This window comes from Cervus canadensis, chromosome 10 (assembly GCF_019320065.1).
Source record: "Cervus canadensis isolate Bull #8, Minnesota chromosome 10, ASM1932006v1, whole genome shotgun sequence".
Taxonomy (NCBI): domain Eukaryota; kingdom Metazoa; phylum Chordata; class Mammalia; order Artiodactyla; family Cervidae; genus Cervus; species Cervus canadensis.
This window is the reverse complement of record NC_057395.1, coordinates 20,640,796-20,661,553: the sequence shown is the minus strand read 5'-3', so window position 1 is coordinate 20,661,553 and position 20,758 is coordinate 20,640,796.

Sequence of the window (20,758 nt, the reverse complement as noted above, 5' to 3'; positions counted from 1 at the left end):
TTTACTTTCTTTAGGAATTTCCTCTTGCAGACTTGCACTGAGTTTAACTTGGGTAAAATTCAACTACGTTTTAAGAGTGTTTATTGTCTGCAAATAATTGTGTAGGATAAGGTCAAAGAAGGCGTGAATTTTGCCCCCAGAGAAGTCACAGTGAGGCAAGAACTGTATACATTTCACTACAACTTGATTAGTGGATACCATTAACACTAGCCAAGTGCTAATAAGGTGCATTATACTAGAAAGAACCTGGAATACTATCCCCAAATAAAAATCTTACCAAGTAATTTTTAAAAGCTTATTAAACTTAACTATTAAAATTCCTTTAATAAGAAAGGATTGGAATTATTGTTATGGACAAGTTAAGCAATAAAATTAATTGAGTTGAAAGAATAGCTATATATCTTTAAAATATGTAGGTATAGTATATAGCTTCACTGTAAGAATATATTAAACAAATATCATATATAGCTCATGCATGAATCTAGAAAAATGATTCAGAAGAACCTATTTGTAGGTCAGGAATCGAAATGCAGACATAGGTAATGGACATGTAGACACTGAGAGGGAGGAGTGGTGGGATAAATTGGGAGATTGGAATTGGTATATGTGCACTGCCATGTGTAAAATAGGTAGCTAGTGGGAATCTTTTGTATAAGGCTGGGAACTCAGCTCAGTACTCTATAGTGAACTAAAAGGATGGGATGTAGTGGGAAGTGGGAGGGAGATCCAAGATGGATGGGATATATGTATACATATAGCTGATTCACTTTGTCATATAACAGAAACTAATACAATATTGTAAGCCAACTATATCCTCCCCAAAAGAATATATTGAACATTGACTAAACTTTAATTAATATAGAATTATAATAGAAAAACTTAACAAATGATAAAATGTAGAAATTGCAGAGGCCATAGTCTATGGATACAACAGGCTTTTTTATGAAAGTTTAGAATTAAATTTAAGAAAGTAGGGAAAACCACTAGGCCATTCAGGTACAACTTAAATCAAATCCCTTATAATTATACAGTGGAAGTGATAAATAGATTTAAGGGATTAGATTTGATAGAGTACCTGAAGAACTATGGATGGAGGTTCACAACACTGTACAGGAGGCAGTGATCAAAACTATCCTAAAGAAAAAGAAATGCAAGAAGGTAAAATGGTTCTCAGGAGGCCTTACAAATGACTGAGAAAAGAAGAAAAGTGAAAGGCAAAGGAGAAAGAGAAAGACATACCCAAGTGAATGCAGAGTTCCAAAGAACAGTAAGGAGAGATAAGAAAGACTTTTAAGTGAACAATGCAAAGAAATAGAGGAAAACAATAGAATGGGAAAGACTAGAGATCTCTTCAAGACCATTAGAGATGCCAAAGGAACATTTCATGTGATGATGGGCACAATAAAGGACAGAAACAGCAAGGACCTAACAGAAGCAGAAAAGATTAAGAAGAGGTGGCAAGAACACACAGAAGAACTGTACAAAAAGGTCTTAATGACCCAGATAACCATGATGGTGTGGTCATTCACCTAGAATCAGACACCCTGGTAGGTGAAGTCAAATGGGTCTTAGGAAGCATTACTAGGAACAAAGCTAGTGAAGGGATGGAATTTCAGCTGAGCTATTTCAAATCCTAAAAGATGATGCTGTTAAATGCTGTACTCAATATCTCAGCAATACTGGAAAACCCCACATTGACCACAGGGCTGGAAAAAGTCAGTTTTTATTTCAATCCCAAAGAAGGGCAATGCCAAAGAATGTTCAAACTACCGTACAATTGTACTCATTTCACATGCTAGCAGGATAATCTCAAAATCCTTCAAGCTAGGCTTCAATAATACATGAACCAAAAACTTCCAGATGTATAAGCTGGATTTAGAAAAGACAGAGAGAGGAACCAGAGATCAAATTACCAACATCCATTGGATCATAGAATAAGCATGGGAATTCCAGAAAAACATCTACTTCTGCTTGATTGACTATGCAAAGCCAACCATCTCTTCCTCTATTGAACCCTTCTCTTCCTGCCTTCTGTCTTTCCCACCATCAGGGTATTTTCCAATGAATCTGCTCTTCCCTCAGGTTTCCAAAGTGGATCATAACAAACTGTGGAAAACTCTTAAAGAGATGGGAATACTGGACCACCTTCCCTGTCTCCTGAGAAACCTATATGCAGGTCAAGAAGCAACAGTTAGAGCCAGACATGGAACAATGATTTGTTCAAAATTGGGAAAGGAGGACATCCAGGCTGTATATTGACACTCTATTTATTTAAATTCTATGCAGAGTTCATCATGTGAAATGCTGGGTTGAATGAATCACAAGCTGTAATCAAGATCGATGGGGGAGGTATCAACAACCTCAGATGTGCATATAATAACACCCTAAAGGGAAGAAGAACTAAAGAACCTCTTGATGAAAGTGAAATAGGAGAGTGGGAAAAGCTGACTTAAAACCCAACATTCAAAAAACTAAGATCATGGCATCTGATTCCATAACTTCATAGCAAATAGATGGGGAAACAATGGAAACAGTTTTTCCACAAAATGACAGATTTTGTTTTCAAAATCACTGTGGATGGTGACTGCAGTCATGAAATTAAAAGATACTTGCTCTTTGGAAGAAGAGATATGACAATGCTAGACAACATATTAAAAAGTAGAGACATCACTTTGCTGACAAATGTCCACATAGTCAAATCACATACAGATGTGGGAGTTGAACCATAAAGAAGACTGAGTGCAGAAGAACTGATGCTTTGGAATGGTGGTGTTGGAGAAGACTCTTGAGAGTCCCTTGGGCTGCAAGGAGATCAACCTAGTCAATCCTAAATGAAATCAACCCTGAATATTCATTGGAAGGACTGATGCTGAAGCTGAAACTCCCATACTTTGTCCTCCTAATGTGAAAAGTCAACTCATCAAAAAAAAAAAAAAAAATCCTGATTCTGGGAAAGATTGAGGGCATGAGGAGAAGGGGGTGACAGAGGATAAGATGGTTGGATGGCATCACCAATTCAATGGACATGAGTTTGAACAAATTCTAGGAGTTAGTGAAGGACAGGGAGGCCTGGCATGCTGTTGTCCATGGGGTTGCAGAGAGTCAGAGATGACTTAGTGACTGAACAACAACAGAAATCAAAAGCATTTTCCAAATTAAACCTGGTCAATGAACGAGATCAAAACTGTAATTTGGAATATGAAAACAGTGGGACTTTAGATTAGTGGGAAATTAATATCAGTAAATGCACTGTATGAAAACATATAAATCTGGATTACTACCTTATAATATATACTAAAAATTATTTTGGAATGATTAAAACTCCAAATGCAGAATTGATGTGAAGGAAACAAAGGAAGATAGTAGTGAATATTCAGTTCATCACAAACTGGAGGAGATTTTTCCAAGTAAGAAAGTAAAAAGAAGAAACCATTTTAAAATGGATTATTTTTGCTTATAATTCTTTTATTTCTTTATATTTAATTTCTTTTAATTTTCTTTAATATACTAGTAAAAAAAAATGACAGAGTTAACATCCTAAAATATCATATAAACTAGCTAAAAAAAACATGAATGTTCCAAAGGAAAGTACATAAAAACTGGTACAGACATAAAGAGAAACATCAATAATCAAGAAACATAAGAAAAATCACTAGTTCTAGAAATCAAATTCAAATCAAGACAAGATGGTACTACATACTAAAAACCAAGCTGGCAAAGATTTTCTTTAAACTGCTCGCCTGGATAGAAAATGCACATTCTAACATGGACAATTAGTGGTTGCATGATTTGCACAATTTTTCTACAGGACAATTTAATGACATAAATCAAAAGCCTTAAACATGTTTACAATTTGTGTCTAAAAATTCACTTTTGAGAAAATAATCCTAGATCTATACTAAGATTTATGTAAAAAGCTATATATTATTATGTAATTTATTATAGCAAAAAAAAATCTAGATAACTGAAAAAAGGGGATTTATTTAATTTTCATTGATTTAATAAAAGACATGCGTATAACTGATATAGTTATTAATACCATTTTATAGAAGAATATATGATAATGTAACAAAAATACTCAAGATGTAAGTTAGAATACAAACCCTTAACAAGATCTCAATTTTGTTTAAAATAAACATAAAAGTTTGCATTTTGTAAATAAAAAGACTAGAAAGATATACATCGGATATCTGTGGATAAAGACTAGGAAGATAAACATTAGCATCTCAAAATGGAGAAAAGATTGGAATAATAATTATTGTTTAGTTTCATATTTTTGTATATTTTATATTTATCTATATACACCAGGGCTTCCCTGGTGGCTCAGAGGGCAAAGAACCTGCCTGTCAGTGCAAGAGGCATGAGAGACTTGAGTTCAATCCCCGGGTCAGGAAGATTCCCTGGAGAAGGAAATGGCAATCCACTCTACTATTCTTGCCTGGAGAATTCCATGGACAGAGGAACCTGGTGGGCTACAGTCCATGTGGTCACAAAGAGTCAGACCTGACTGACTAACACATATATACAAAATATTATCATATGTGTGTGCATTTTTCCAGATATATCTCTATATATACCAAAGTTTCCTAATGCATATACTTTACTATCATTTTATCACTTAAAAATTTACAAAGAAGATACTATTTAGAAAAGATGAAAATCATTACAATACTATCAAAACTTTAAGAAACAGTCAAAGTTTGACTTGGAGAAAAATGTATAATATTAATTATTTTTTAAAATAAACTTCAAAATGAAAATCAGTGAAATATGAATTCAAAGCAAATACTTAAAAAGAATAAGCCTTACCTAAACACCAAAAGAAAAAGAGGAAAAAAGAAAAGATGAAGCAGAAGTCAAAAAATTAAAGAGAAACAGAGTTTCTCTACAAATTGTAGAGTTTAACTACAAAAACTTCTTTGAAAAAGAAAGCAGATTATTCCTAGTCTATCCTGTTCTATTCATTTCCATTTTTTTTAATTAAGGGATGCTTAGAGTCAATTTAATTTTTTAAATTAATTTAATTGCATTTTTCTCAAATTTTATTTGACAATTGTCTAATCTACAGAAAAACTGAAAGAATAGTACATGAAAGCATGAACCCAGACGTATGCTGATGACTTCTCTGAGGGCATCTTCCAGTCCTTGAGAGTCTCCCATTCTCTGATTTTGTAAGCTTTGAGAAAGAAGGTAAAGTCAATGGCCTCCACAGTGTGGTAGGTCAAATGGAGACCTCTGAAGGGAGCTGATATTCCAAAAGGCTCCAAGAATGTCCATAGATAGAGTTTCGAGTATTATGAGATCACAATCAAAAATCACAAAACATAAAGAAATAAACCACCACAAGCAGAGAGTTAGCAAGGAAAACACACACACACTTACATACACACAGAATCTGGCCTATAAAGATGAAGGATGTTGGAGTTATCAAGAAAGGAAACATATATATACATATATATATGTATATATTTAAAGCTTAGAAAAATATAAGGTTGTATCAAAATTGTGATCTGGAGTAAGTGACCAGTTAAAGTTGAAGAAGAAACAAAATTGAGTTATAAAAATGAAAAATATTATCACTCAAATCAGAAAACTAAAGGACACATTGATTGATCAGAAAATAAATTAACTAAAACATGAATCTAAAAAAAAAAAAAATCACCAAGAATGCAGTAGAGAGAGGTAAATGGTCAGAAAAAGGAAAGACCTGCTAGGACATAGGGAAACTAGAATGAAAAGTCTAACATGCATTTGACACAAGCCCCAGAAGGGTATATTAGGAAGGGTGAGAAAGAAGTAATATTCAAGAAATAAAATCTTGTACATGTCCAAAGTAAATTAAAGACACATATCCTCAGTTTCATGAAGCTGAGAGTATCCCAAGAATGATAATTAAATGAAATACACACCCAGATCTATCATAGTTAAATTGCAGGTCACTGAAATTAAAGACTAAAGCAACTGGGGGTGGGTGGGGTGTACTGTGGGTGGGAAAGAAAGTTCATCTACAAAGAAATGACAATTACACTCCCACCTGGTTTCTCAACAGTGCAATAGAAACGCAAAGCAGAAAGACTTTTATCTTCAAATTGCTGAGACAAAGTATCTGCCAACCTGGAATTGCTTTCAAATACATATTTTTTTCAAAAATGCCTCCACATGAAGCAGCAGCCAGGAAGTCCTACTCACACTGGACTTGGCAAAACAAAGAATAAGCTTTCTTTGTGTTAAGGAATTGAAATTGGCAGTTTTTTTTGACTGTGGTATGCCTAACCTATCTTAACTGATACATAGAACATTTACTACTGACAGCTCCTCTACCGTAGGAAGACAGAAAATGAATCCAGAGGAAAAGACTGCAAAATATACTAGGAAAATTAATATAATGATTTTTCATAAGTAGGAGGCAGCATTTGAAGAAGAAGGAGGAGGAAGGAGAGGAGGAAGGGGAGAATTTTGTCCATATTTACATGCACTATAAAACTATAAATAATGGCAATAGTTTACAGTAGAAGCAATAATCAACATAGTAGTAATATGAAAATGTGTTGAATATTCTCCCTTTGCCCTCCCAGACCTACTTTTCACCATTCTTCAACTTGCTAAGGCCCTCAAGAGTCTGACCTTTAAGCATCAATATCTCCCTTTCCCTCCTGTTTCTGGTTAAGTTCAAGCAATGCGAGGCACCACTGGAAATTCAGGTTAGGGCATTTATTCTCCCCACTATCTATCTGTCAGACTCTTAGTGGCCAGTTGGTCTGATCCTGTATGGAAGATTCAGCTTCTGTTATGCTGTCCTGTCCTTTACACTTTCTGTATTCAATAGTTACTCCCATCCCTTGCCCTTAAGTCCCAGATATGGTAACCTTCCCTACTTTTACCAGCCCTGAGGTGCTCCATCACATTAAGTTTCATTGTGCCTGTGTATACCATTATAGACACTTCCCTTATTACACTCTCTTCACTGACCACATTTAAGTACACCACGGGCTTCTTGTCAGGACCCTATCTGATGCAGGCACTCAGGGGTTCTTAACTGAGACCTCAAAGCACATTGGGCAATGTCTGGAGACATCGATGATTATCACAACTTGGGGAATACCATTGGCTTCCAGTGGGTAGAACCTATGGAAGCTGCCAAACATCCTACAATGCACAACAAAGTATGATCCAAGCCAAAATGTCAATATTGCCAAGGTTGAGAAAATGCTTATTAACTGAAAATATGGCTAAGAAACAGCACAAATCTATGACAGAAATAAATGTTCAACAAAAGATATTAGGGACAGTTAGAGTTTAACCATTTTAAGCAAACAAATATAACTTTATGTTACATATCAAAGTAAATTTCAGAGTGATTCACAAGGTCACAGACTTCACACAATGAGAAATCTAGAACTTTATCACAAAACTCAAATCTAAGTTTTAGTTACTATAACTTTTTATTAATTTACTCTTATAATTATAGGCATCTGTTGCTTAATGTCAGCTGTTTTCCTCAAAATCAGATATTCTGTGCAAGTATTAGTTGTTCAGTTGCGTCCAACTCTTTGTGACCCATGGACTGTAGCCCGCCAACCCCCCATGTCCATGGGATTCTCCAAGCAAGAATACTGGAGTAGATTGCCATTTCCTTCTCCAGGGTATCTTCCCAACCCAGAGATCAAATCTGGTCTCCTGCATTGCAGGCAGATTCTTTGCTGTCTGAGTCACCAAATATTGAAATGGTAAAAATATGTGTTCATATCAATCTGAAATCCCCAAGCATAGTAAAACATAGTAAAATGCCTATATGTACATAACAAACTATCATGTCAGATGGAAATACTTTAAAACTGGCTTCCAGTCTCAAAGCAATTCATGATCATTAACAAGCAGTTTCTGTGCTTGAAGTGGTCCAGCCTCTCCTAGCTCCAGAACCTCCATCAACCTTGTGGATATGTGGAACAGTTTCTAAAATGCCCAGACATGCTTCTGCCATTATACCAACTGCATCTGGAATATAATTGAAAACTTCTCTTGTTAAATATATTGTTAATGTTATATAGAGCTTTGGGAATTAAATACAATTTTTCTTAAAAGCAATCACCTGAAAAATGTATTGAGAGATTTGTATATCCTATGACTGTTAAAAATCAGGAAAATATTAACTAGGCATTAGGCATTCTGTGGATTACAATTGTTCACCTCCTGGTTCAGTATCCCACTGTTAGCTAAGGCAGTCAGTTCCAACAGATCAGAAGCAAGTGGGACAAAGAGTCCCTCTGGATGCCAGGTCATGGCATCTAATAGTCCTCACACTATTAGAATTGCCGTACACTCTGGGAATTTTCTTGGCTTTTCACTTGCAAAAGAAAAGATCCCAGGTACAATGTGCTTTATCTTCAGAGCCAGTTCATCAGAACAACAATGATAGGGGCTGTCTGTGGAGCTGCAAAGGATACTTGAGCACCTGCATAGGAGAGAAGGCCTAGAAGAAAAATATTACACAGGACTCCTCCTGTGGCCATTTGATAATCTAGCTAAACATCAAATTTCTGGGTTGTTAGTATACTGCTACAGAAGCATCAAGCTTCGTATATTAACACAACAAACCAGTGAGCTATTTCTCTTTACTCTAAGACTCATGCCCCAATATTTTCTCAATTATCACATAATTTCATCTTCTTTTTACCTTTTTGACCAGTGCTATATTTAGATTTGATGGTTTTTTGTTTTTTTTTTTAATGCCTTCAATGCCCATATTCACCTATTTAGTGATAAGGGGCCTGGAGCTCTCAATGCATTAGAATCTTGGTTCCTGTGGTTAACTAACTAATCCAGTGATGTTAATTTATCTTTGCTTTCACTTGACATGTAGTTTGTCAGATTGGATCCAAATAGTCCCCTTAGTCAACCTGAGGTGATCTATATCTGTTAGGTCAATTTCTCCTCCAAGGAAGGTCATTCCTAGCTGAGTGTAATAAACCAGGGCTTTGTAACAACCAAGAGGGGTGGGATGGGGAGGGAGGTAGGAGGAAGGTTCAAGAGGGAGGGGACATATGTGTACCTATGGCTGATTCATGCTGATGTTTGGCAGAAACCAACACAATTCTGTAAAGCAGTTATCCTTCAGTTAAAAAATTATTAATTTTAAAAAGTCAATCAAAAAAGTGTAGCTCTCTGTACATAATTATTACCTGAATGATGATTCTTAGCTTGTTTATATCATATTGCCACTTATTCATGAGTTTTTAAATAAATTTAAAAGGTTGCTGACCAGCATTTACACTTCTAAAATAGCTGAACTTTCCTCGTGGTGCAGGGGTTAAGAATCCGCCTGCCAATGCAGGGGACATGGGTTCAATCCCTAATCCGAGAAAATTCCACACGCCTCAGAGATCAACTAGGCCTGTGTACCACAACTACTGAGCCCACGCTCTAGAGCCTATGCTCCACAAGAAGCCATGGCAATGAGAAGCTCAGGCATGACAGCAAAAAGTAGCCCCCACCTGTGTGATTAGAGGAAGCCCAGGCACAGACACAAAGATTCAGTGCAGCCATAAAAATAAATTAATTAAAAAATAAAAATGAAATAGTATTGAAAACATCAGATTGCATTCAAATAGTAAGATGAACATTAACTCAAGAAACCTTTGCTTCAGCTTATACACACTCACACACATGCATACCACACATACACACACACATAATGTATTACATAATGCATAATACATACACATATGTACATATAAATATATAAAGCATTTTAATTCTAGATTACAATTACAGAAATTTTGAAAATCACTAATCCTAATAATTTTTTTTTATTTTCTTCTACACTTTATTACAATACTATGATGACGATACACTTCCCCACGTTTTCAACTGATAAGAGATTCCTCCAGCAAACATGCACTCCACTTCTGACAGACATTGTCCATAACATGACCTGTAGATACTATGTGCTCAATAAATATTAAAGAATTTGCAGTTGAATAGAAGTTGCAAATCTAGTCAAGTAGAGATTTGGGGAAAATTCTTGAATTTTAAGGTTAGTATTTTATTTACATAAAATATTTTCTGGATATCCCTGGTCTTAGATGAAAAGATAATGAACAAATAATAGCAAAACCTGGATTAAATAGTACCCAATTGGTTCTGGGCCCTCTACCAGAATTCTACTTTATTATTTGCTTTCATCAGAAGCAGGTAAGACACAATAATAAAAAGTCCTGTTGAAATTTTAATTTAGAAATAGTCCATGGTTTTGGAATACCCTAATACAAGAACAGGTGAAGCTTGTGCTATAAAAAGGACAAAATTGTGAAGAGACATGATACTACATTATGGTAAACATAATATCATACAAGTTTGACATAATAGGGGTTATTTAAAAGTTATCAACAAAATGGCTTTGATTCCTAGGTCTTTCATTGATGACTTTGACAAGTATTTATGTCTGCTTTCTGGTATTTAATTATAGTTACGTTTCTTGATTTTAGGGTGCCTGGACCTTATCTTAGCTTATTGTTTGCTAAGTTTTGAATCAAAAGAAAAAAAGACCAGAAATGATTAGAGATGGTTTATAAAGAACATTCGCAGACTCAAAGACATAGAAAACAAACTAGTGATTACCAAAAGGGGAAGGAGGGTATAAATTATGACACTGGGATTAACAGATACAAACTACTATATATAAAATTAATAAACAACAAGCTCCTACTGATGTTCAAATAAATCATAAACCATAATGGAAAATAATATGAAAAAGAACATGTATATATATGTATGACTTCCCTGGTAGCTCAGTTGGTAAAGAATCTGCATGCAATGCAGGAAACCCAGGTTCGATTCCTGGGTGGGGAAGATCCCCTGGAGAGGGAAATGGCAACCCACTCCAGTATTCTTGCCTGGAAAACCTCATGGACAGAGGAGCCTGACAGGCTACAGTCCATGGGGTGGCAAAAAGTTGGACATGACTTAGCAACTAAACCAAGTTTATTTGGAATACAGGGGTCATGAGAGCTTTTTGTCCAATAATCCACATCTAAAACACTATAAGGATCTGCTTCTCAAAGCAATCATGCTGGCGCACAGCAAGAGATCCTTACTTATCAAAGAGATACTTGTTAGTGTTTAACATACGCAACTGTAAGACTAGAAGGTAGACTAGAAGGTATAAAGGTTTCCAGCAAAAATGTCATAGCACCAAGAACTTTTTGTTTAACATTAATTTAATCAGAAGATATCATTCCTCTAGTGACAAGGATTGGAAGTCAGTATAAATCATATATTCATGGAGCAACTGTCCCTTGGGGAACACAAGAGTTATTTTAGGAGCTCTCCATATTTAATTTTAATTTAATCTTCAAAAATTCTGTAAAGCATAGGTATTTTTATACTCAGCAAAGAAAGAAAAAGTGAGTTAAATGAGTCTAAGTAACTGCCTAGGGTCATCCACTTAATTATTAACATATTCTGGATTTAAACATTCTCTCAAGCCCATTTTCTTTAAACCATACCATGACATCCTGGCTAGTCCAAGCATTACTCTCAGAGATTTAAAAGTTTTGACCATGATATGCTCAAGCACCTTTACATACATTTGTACAGTGCTTTCATTGGCCAGATCAGAGTTAAGTACCCAACTTTGGAGTCAAGGATCAGGTCAAGATCCTCAGAAGGACATACAGGCACTATTCCCCAAAATACATCTTGAAAATGATAGATACCCATAATAATTGCTGGGTATCCAGGCCATTTGTACATACCCCTAAAATAGTCCTTATCTTATTACATTGTAATGTTTCATGTGTTTGTCTTGCTCTACTGGCTGTAATTCCTTTGATATGTGTGTGTGTGCTCAGTAGCTCAGTCATGTCTGACTCTTTTCGACCTCATGGACTGTAGTTCACCAGCCTCCTCCATCCATGAGATTTCCCAGGCAAGTATACTGGAATGGATTACCATTCCCTTCTCCAGGGAATCTTCCTGATCCAGGGATAGAACCTGCATCTCCTGCATTGACAGGTGGATTCTTTACAACTGAGCCACTTGGGAAGTCCTTACTTTAATATATAAAATAGCAATTACCAAACATTTTTCCCTGGATTAATTTAAAAGCATTCAAACTTTAATTCAATTCACTTCTATCGTAGTCAATAAATTTAAGTAGTTCTACTGAAAAACCCTGAGGTTCTATATCAATAATGGTAATAGTAGGGATTATTATTATTATAGCTACTATATTTAGCTGTTATTACATGCCAGATGGGGCTTCCCTGATGGCTCAGCAGGTAAAGAATTCACCTGCGATGTAGGAGACCTAGGAGGCATGGATTCAATCCCTGGGTCAGGAAGATCCCCTAGAGGAGGGCATGGTAACCCACACCAGTATTCTTGCTGGGAAAATCCCGTGGGGAGAGGAGACTGGCTGGCTGTGGTCCATGGGGTTGCAAAGAGTCAGACACGACTGAGGTGACTGAGCACATCACAGAGCACATATGCCAGATATTATGCTAAGTATTTTGCATATATTCTCTTTTTCAAATCTTCATGATATCCTGTGAGATAAATATTACTTCCTCCAAGATACAGATGGGATGGCAGATTTTAAAAGTTCAGCATATCCAAGAAGGTCACTGAGCCAATACACTGTGAAGTCAGAGTCTAACCATTCTGAGTCCAGGGAGCCCTTTTGTTAACTAGTATGCGACACTGCCTTAAGCAGTATGCAAACTTCTTTAGACCCATTCCTTTGATACTGCCATCAATTTAATCTAAATAGCTCATTCTTATCTAATATACTCCCACAAGCATCATGCTATTAATTTCACAATGTCAATAAAGGGTTACTTTCTTTGACTTGTAAATAGTGATGCTGAGGCTTTCAGAAAGAAAAAACATAATAGTGCCTAATTGTACTTTATCTGAACCACATCCCATGTTTTCTACCTCTCATTTCTGTCCTCTTCACTGGAACATCAAACATAAAATTTATTTATTTATATGTTTATTGGAAACATTATAAATATTATGAAGAATAAAATATTAATGAGGTAAAAGTGCATTTAATATGCTAACTTTGAAAAAGTTTGACTTCTAGGCCATCCCTAAAGCATTTCCCAGTGTGAAACCTCACTTCTTTAGAAAACCAAATGCTAGCAATAGAAAAAATGATCGATTAAAATAAGAACATTATGCAAGAGAAAATAAATCTGGGATCAGTTGGTTGAGGTTTTTCCACAGTATTTCAAATGTTTCAGTAGCAACAGAAGTTAGGTAAACAAACGATAGAAATGTACCTTACTCTTAAAATAATCTAAACAATTATGACTCAGAAAAGAGTCATACTACAGACTTCAAGAAAATGTTCTTGTGGCTGAGAAGGTTACAGAATCCTGAGCATCATTAGGAAAAGTATCGGAAACAGAGCAGAAAATGTTATCTGTCTCATCTGTGGAAACATGGTTTACCCACATTTGGGGTCATAGGTATCATTTGGTCACTATAGCTCAAAAAAAACTGAGAATTGGTGCAGAGACAGCCAGAGAAGGGGTGTTAAAATGGACAAGGAGTTTCTTTATGAGAATAGACTAAGAAATAGTATTCTTAAGTCTGAAAAAGACAAAAACTGTAAAGCAATATACCAAAGACTCTAAAAGCATGATGTGTTTGGCTAGCAGGAACACAGTTTACCGTTAACATTGAAAATATTTCAGAGTAATAGAGAAAAAAAGTCTCTGTGATTAACAAGCATATCATGTTTACTATCCCAAGAGATGCCAAAGATCACAAAAATAAATAATTTCACAAGATTACTTTGTTGATAACAGCATGAATTGAGTCATAGGTCAAGAAGCAATTAATTTGTAGATAGTATATATGCAACAGATTACTAAGTGTAGGCCAGGTTGCTGGCCCAGGTTTTTTGTTCTAATATTGGCATGAAAAGTAATCATCAAATTGCTTCCATGAGACATTCTTTCTTACTATTAGTAAAAACAGAAACTATACTCAGAGAAGAGAACTAAGCCAACTAAATAAATTAACAAGCCTTGAGTTATCAAGGTCCTTCTGAGGGCTTACGCCCTTCCACCAAACCAGTAAGATCTACCTGTAACTAGATGCAGCAAGCTCTGGATGCTCCCTTTTCAACTATCATTCAGAATTATATCAATGGATCAGTCACACAGAAGCATACTAAAAGGCCATCTGGTGAGCTGATTGTGTTGGAACCACCTGTGGTCCCCAATGATGTCTGCTCACTTCTGTTCATGTTCACATTCTCTTCATTCCACTGCTCATCTCTCAGTGAAAGTATGAAAACTATAACTGGTATATTCAGAGTCTTTCATAGTATTATAAAATTTATCCCCAAAGAAAATTCATAAAAGAGGCCAAGGAGATACATTGCTGATGGATCAATTAAACAAGTGTCACTATATCTTGACTTATGGGCTAACACTTCTTTTCACAGTCCAGAAGACTGAGAATCTTGATGATAGAGCCAATGATCAATTTATTGTTAGTTGACTTCCTCTGTAACCTGAACCACTATTGTTCCAATAGACATTTGATGAATTGAATTAAGAAAGGTTAGAAATGAAGCTAGCCAGAAAGTGTAAAGGGGAAAGAATTGCAGAGAAGCTATAAGACAGGAGCAGCACATAGACACAAGACTAGAATGGAGTTGCATAAATTGTTTAGCTTTGCACACTATTTTAAATGAGTCCTCTTGTCTTTTGAAGATCACCTGCTGGTAGTTAAGCACCCATTTAATTTCAAACATCCCTCAGTAAAACAAAACTCCTGATTTCAGGGGATGAGTGTTAGCTCTTGCTATCAAACAGAAGGAACAAGCCCACTTGAGGAGAAATCATGAAATTGGTTAACGTCTACAAGTTCTCTTCATTATGCTGTGATTAAAATGACATCTCCAGAGGTGGACTTGTTTGTTTGTAAGATTGTTGCTTTAATTTGGCCATTACTTCTAAAGTTTCCAGGGAAAAACCTCTAAGGGTAGGTTTCTCCTTAAATATAATGTGTTTCAATCTTTCAAACATTTATTACTACTAGCCCTGAAATCTGGTTTCTCTATTATTTGGGGAATGGTTGGCTGTTTCCCAAAAAGGCAGTTTGATGACTGCAGGACACCAACTACCCAGAATGGTTCTACTGGGTAATTCAGTAAGTGCCAGGCATTCTCCCTCAAGACTATTAAACATGAACTTTGCGTTATAATATAACTGGACAGAAGCTATTTTAATAGTGGACCTTTAATAGTGAAAATTGCAGCCACACAAATGGAAGAGACTGACAATGCAATAACCATTTACATTTAGTTTTGAAACAAGTCACATGCTTATTTCAAATAAATTGGCCTGATTAAGACTGCTTGGGAAAGGGGCCATAGAGGGATAGAAAGTAAAAGATCTCAGGAGGATTCTAAGGCATGAAACCAGATCTCAATCCACTAACTATGCTCTTAGGGGAGCACAAATGCAGTAGGTTACATTCCCAGATATTTCAATCCTTGTGTGATATTTCCAGTGTTTTTGCCCATCAACTTACCATGAAAAGTTCTTGCTGAGGAAAAACACTGACTGATGAGACCACTGCCCCTCTATTTGTCAACCTACTTTACAAAGTAATGACCTACTGAAGTGTGACAAGCCCACCCAAAGAAAGTCAAGGCAGCCATCTTGCCTTAATGAATCTATGGGACCTTGAAATAATATCATCTGGAATGTTCTGAATTTACTCTATAACCTTTATTACAGTTTCCTTAAAACTTGTAGGTAAATTATTCCAATCTTCAAGTTAAAATACAAAAAATTTTAAAAGACAAGTAATTTATAACACATATATCTAATTTCTACTTCAGTTCAAGGTAGCAGCTTAAGATTTGTCTTCACAACAAGCAACTCTATGAGGCAAGATTATTCATAACTTTATTAATATATATGAAGCAACTGAGGGTCAGAGATATTAAATGATTTGCCCAGGGCCATGCAACTAATTAATAAAGGCTTGAAATTTGATTCCATATTTATTCCCACCATCAGAAGAACTATTGATTCTTGTCAATAAAGACCTTGGTATGAAGTTCATTCCTAACACTTTAGTATTCCTTTTGAAAATTGGTGGCCTCTCCAAAGTGGCCTATCCATATTTGACTGCCCTTGGCAATAACAAACAATATTTCAAAAAATTTTCAGATGTTTATTGAATCCCCACTACTTTTAAGGCACTGTTCCAGGCACTACATTCGGTGCCATGTAGGACACTGTCCAGGCTTAAAGGGCCTATGTGTGTGTGCTAAGTTACTTAGTCATATCCGACTCTGTGCAACCCCATGGACTGTAGTCTTCCAGGCTCCCCTGTCCATGGGATTCTCCAGGCAAGAATACTAAAGTGGGTTGCCATTTCCTTCTCTAAAACCCAGGGATTGAACTCACATTTCCTACTTCTGTCTCCTGCATTGCAGGTGAATTCTTTTTCCACGAGCACCACCTGGAAAGCCCTAAAGGGACTATGAAAATTATCAAATCCAAACATCATACTTTTTTATATTAGATTCTTCAAAATTCAAGACACTAAATTTCTGGCTTTTAGTCACAAAGCTAGTTAGTTGTAGAATTGAGACTAGAACTTCTGAAATCTAGAACAGAGCTTCTTTGTGATACAGTTTTGGAAAGTCAAATATAAAACTTTGCCTTGAGGGAACTTACAGTCTAAATGAGAAAATAGAATTCAAAACCATGAAATGATGGGTAATGCACAAATTCAAATTCCAACAACAAACAATTCTACTCCTCAACATATATCTCAAAAAAAAACCCCACTAATTCAAAAAGATACATACACCCCAATGTTCATAGAAACATTATTCACAATTACCAAGACATGAAAGCAACCTAAGTGTCCATCAACTGATGAATGGATGAAGAAAACAGGGCATATATACATATATACAATGGAATATTACTCAGCCATAAGCAAGAACAAAATTTTGCCATTTATATAAAGCATTGTGAATGGGTTTGATGGGAGGGACATTATGCTGAATGAAATAAAAAGACAATATCAAAAACAAATACAAGCATTGCTCACATGTGTAATCTAAAAAAAATATACCGAACACAAAGAAACAGACTCACAGATATAGAGAACAAACTAGTGGTTACCAGTGGGAGAAGGAAGGGAGCAGAAAAAATATGAGTAGGGAAGTAAGAAGTACAAGGTATTAGGTATAAAATAAGCTACAAGGAAATATTGTCCAACATGGGGTTGTAGTCAATATTTTAAAATAACTATAAATTGAGTATAGTCTTTAAAAATTATGAATCACCATTATACACTTGTAACTTACATAATATTGCACAGCAACTATACTTCAGCTTAAAAAGAACAAATTATTTGGAGAATTCTAATTCTACCTAAAAAATAAAATTTAAAAATTCCAATAAAGATAGCAAGGCAAGCTGTCACAAGAGTACCTTATGGCCAAATAAGTATTAGGATTCAAAAGTGAAAATTTAGTGTAAGCTAGACAGTCATCCTCAAGGAGAAAGAAGATAAACTTGATCATGTGGAAAGTCATTGGTGGAAGATAAATGGGAAATTGTTCACCTGGTGGAAATTATATATTAATAAGTAAAAGCATAGAGGCAGGAAGATTAAGACAGAATGAGGATCCAAGTAGAACTTCTATGAGCCTCCTATACTTGATAATTACATGTATGTTCTCCAGTCTACCCAGTTTCCATAGGTTCCATCCACCAGTGAACTCTAAATCATTATAGTACCTGGTACATATTAAGAGTTCTACAGTGTTTTTGATGAAGGAAAGAACAAAGAGAGAGTGAGGAAGGAAGGAGAAAGAAGTTAGAATTACAGAATGAATAACACCAGACAAGATAATAAAATAGTCCCCTTAGGATTAAAAAAAAAAATTTTAAAAAAAAGTAAAGGACTTTGCTCACTCTCTGCTCACATCCAAAGTTATCAACAGTCCCCAAAAAAGCAAACCTAGAGCCTGCTATCAGCACAGTACTAATAACAGCCTATTTATCCGCCCATAACATCATCTAGTAATGGTGAATTGCTTCAGATTGCAGACGGCCTTCACCAGCTAAAAGGCCCTTTCCAATTTGAGGCAGGGGAGAGGTATTCAAAAGGAGGAGGAAGGAGTTGGAGGATGCATGTTAATGAGAAATTTTTTCAAACATCCATATACACTTTGTGATAAAATGCTTCTACGCTAGCATCATTTTCTGTACAGACAATGCAACTTTTCTTAGATCCACACAAAATTGCTGCCAGGCTGAATATCTAAGCTAATCTCATGATACATCCCCTCAGCAAGTGAGGGACAAGCTGAACAGGAGCTAATCAGGCATAATGGAAAGCTAGTCTATGAAGTGGTCCATGGTTACCCATGTGGTGGCATCCTGTCAAGACCAGGGTTCTGGTGGCATAGTTCTTTTCTAGAGCAGTTCATTGATAGACATTTAATGCCGAACTATGCTGAAAGGACGGTCTCAGTGCTGAGTTATGCTAAAAAGTTGATAAAGTTTAGTATTAAATGACGAGTTTTATCTTACATGGGAAGATCAAAATAATCACTGTTCAGATGATATTCCTGTTAAACAGGAATATTTAACAGCTGACATGCTGATTGTTTAAGAAATCTTCATGTTCTGCTAGCTGAAGTGGAGACAGAGACCCTCTGAGGCTCTTTGTTAAATAGATATTGGAGGAAGCAACCTACATATTCCACCTGTGTGGTGACATGACGCGATGACAGCCCAGGCAAAGTCTCTTTACAAGTTCTGGTAGCTCTGACCTGTGCTCCAATGGGAACATAGAGACTTGGGGACACCATCAGGGAACCTGAAAAGAAAGTGTGGATGTTGACCACAAATGTCGAATAGATCAAAACAATCATAAAGGAGAGAATGAACCAGTCAGAGGCAGCATGTATGTGAAGATAACGTTTTCCTTTTTTTCCTTAAAAGTGAATTTATGGACTCGAAATGGATAAAGTAACCAAAATAGTGACTCCTAAATCCAGCAAATTCCAGCAATGCCCTGGAAGTCTGGGGTATTTGCTGGAATTCTTTAAAACTGATTTATTTATTTATTTATTTTACTTTACAATATTGTATTGGTTTTGCCATACATTGACTTGAATCTGCCATGGGTGTACATGTGTTCCCCATCCTGAACCCCCCTCCCTCCTCCGTCCCCATCCCATCCCTCTGAGTCATGCCAATGCACCAGCCCCGAGCACCCTGTATCATGCATCGAACCTGGACTGGCAATTCATTTCCCATATGATAATTTACATGTTTCAATGCCATTCTCTCATATCATCTTGCCCTCACCCTCTCCCACAGAGTCCAAAAGACTGTTCAATACATCTGTGTCTCTTTTGCTGTCTCGCATACAGGGTTATCATTACCATCTTTCTAAATTCCGTATATATGCGTTAGTATACTGTATTGGTGTTTTTCTTTCTGGCTTACTTCACTCTGTATTATAGGCTCCAGTTTCATCCACCTCATTAGAACTGATTCAAATGTATTCTTTTTAAAGGCTAAGTAATATTCCATTGTGTATATGTACCACAGCTTTCTTGATGAAATTCTCAAAAGGGTATGTGGGGAAGAGTAATTTATTTTAGGGTAGTGCCATTCATCTACAGACAAAAGTTTTGGTTTGTTTCTCTGGAAGTGGCCAGGGATTTGTGTCACATAGATAGAGTTTCCCTAGAGAAATACTGAGTAGACACTTGAGCTCTAAAGTAGAACCAGACAACACTGTGTGAAGAGAAAATACGTGTGGCCTCAGTTGTGGGGTAGTGCCCATGTGACCTGTGCCCATGACCCCCTAGCCTTACTGTTGGTAGTTCTTTGCCCAGGAACACTCTCCTCCCACTATCCCCCAAGTCAGCTGATATTCTTCTTTTATGCCCAGAGATAGCCTCTATTTTCAAAATTGGATATAGGCATCAACCCCTGGCTCTGGAAGCAAATGTCTCTTCAGCTACAGAGCTCCTCCATGCACTCCCATTCCTTAGGATACAGAAGGCATCATTTAAAAAATAAAACATTTTGTCTCTTCTTTGCACAAGGAATTAACCTGAGTACCTTTTGGACTTCCCCGGTGGCTCAGACAGTAAAGAATCTGCCTGCAATGCAGGAGACCTGAGTTTGATCTCTGGATTGGGAAGATCCTTTGGAAAAGGGAATGGCTACCCACTCCATTATTTTTGCCTGGAGAATCCCATGGACAGAGGAGAGTGGCGGGATACAGTCCATGGGGTTTTAAAGAGTCAGATATGACTGAGCAACTCACTTTCACACTTTTACCTGCTGAGGACATCTGCTAAGTCTGTATGTGGTCTGTGAGGTCACTCTGTGTCCTCCTAAGAAGCTGGATTTCATGCACAGTCAAGAAGAAGGCGAGTACATGAGGCATATAAGCAGTCCAGAGGGGACAAATCTCTGAATGTGGGAACTTAGCGAGAATAAATTCTTGTGTACATCATTATAACACCTTAGCTGTAATTAACACCAGGTGTGCTGCTTCTCCCAGGATGATTTCCTCTGGTATGACACACATCGATAGCCAACACCAGAGGGACCCCGCAGCGGCTGCAGCCTCGTACATGGAAAACTCCATAAAGATTTTTTAACTCTGCAAGGAAAAAAGTGCATCAGAAAAGTTTCCAGCAAATATTAATATCACAAGGCAGAGAGACATTTTT